Source organism: Dipodomys merriami, unplaced genomic scaffold, assembly GCF_024711535.1.
Source record: "Dipodomys merriami isolate MVZ:Mamm:240054 unplaced genomic scaffold, mDipMer1.0.p SCAF_341, whole genome shotgun sequence".
NCBI lineage: Eukaryota > Metazoa > Chordata > Mammalia > Rodentia > Heteromyidae > Dipodomys > Dipodomys merriami.
Genome location: NW_027204949.1, coordinates 541,280 through 542,607, shown reverse-complemented (window position 1 = coordinate 542,607; position 1,328 = coordinate 541,280). Strand labels below are relative to the sequence as shown.

General features: G+C 29.7%; 1 pseudogene; it reads right to left on the bottom strand.

Moving 5' to 3' along the window:
• Nucleotides 1–203: 203 nt before the first annotated feature.
• Nucleotides 204–316, bottom strand: LOC138803584 (U6 spliceosomal RNA; annotated as a pseudogene).
• Nucleotides 317–1,328: the final 1,012 nt, after the last annotated feature.

The following is a 1,328-nucleotide window of genomic DNA, read 5'->3' as shown; positions in this document are numbered from 1 at the left end:
AAATAACCAGTTGTGTCCCTAACTTGGGTTTCATTTCCCTTAACATAATCTTATCTGGTCATATACACATAACTTTTGACCTTTTCTGCTTATCTCAGACATACATTAGTTATTGAAAATTAGAGAAACCATGGGACCTATGTTTCTTTGGACTTGGCTTAATTCACTTAATAATTTTTTTTTCCAAGTCTTTCCATTTCCTAACAAATTGGGTGATGGAATACTTCAGGAATTTTCCTGTCATCCTTGCGCAGTGGCCATGCTAATCTTCTCTGTATCATTCCAATGTTAGTGTATGTGATGCTGAATTGAGCACAGAACATTTCTATATATAAATTGTAATTGATTTTCTTAAACTAGACAATTCAACAAAATGTAAGTTTAAAAGAATTGTCGTCAAATTTTAGAACCATGTACTTCTTACATAAGTACACATTTAAGAATAAAGTCAAGATTGACATGTCAAAAACAAAATAATTCCAGATATTTGTTGTTCAAGAGATGTGTTGGAGGAGGAATTCAATTATTCTATACAAGGGATCTGTCGTAATGAACACTGCAACAAGTGTTAATATTTGTTAAAAGTTTTAATGTTTTCAATATATTTAATTTTGGGAATTTGCTTATATATGCCAAAACTGGGACTGTTTGGCAGGTCATAATTCTTTTCTATAAAGTATTTAAGAGTTATGGTAGCAGATAAGTACTATTAAGTATGTACATTTCAGATTTTATAGAAACTTTACTAATGAGAAGTTGCAAAGTCTTTGTGTAAAGGAGCAGAATAAAGAGTTGACTATGTAAACTACACAGATTCTGTTAAAACTGTAGGCCTTCCTTACTTCATATGTTAGTGAGGAACAAATGATGATATAAGCCATATACAAATTATGAGATGAACTATAAATGGTAATCTTAGTGGGTGATTTAAACACTACTCATAGCCTATAAAATTCTTGTTGAACATCATAATCTTAGACAGTGTTAAATGTAAAGAAATATGGCAATAATAAAATCGAATTTTTAGTACACTTCAAATACTGAAAACACTGGTAATTGTTTTGTTTTTTATTTTATTAATCATTAATATTTCATAATTTGTTTTCTTTATTTTTAGCATTGTTTTCCTTGTTGTAATATAATACAACTTTTTGTAAGTTGTCATTAGGAGGTACTTTGAGAAGGTTACTGGGATGGCCACACCATTTTTTATAGGTGTATGTGAATTTATAAAGAGGAAACTTAAGAACAAAATATGGATTTAAAAAATGATCAAGTGGAGTCTGATTCAGGAGTGTTGATATATGTCCACACCTAAAATATTAGCC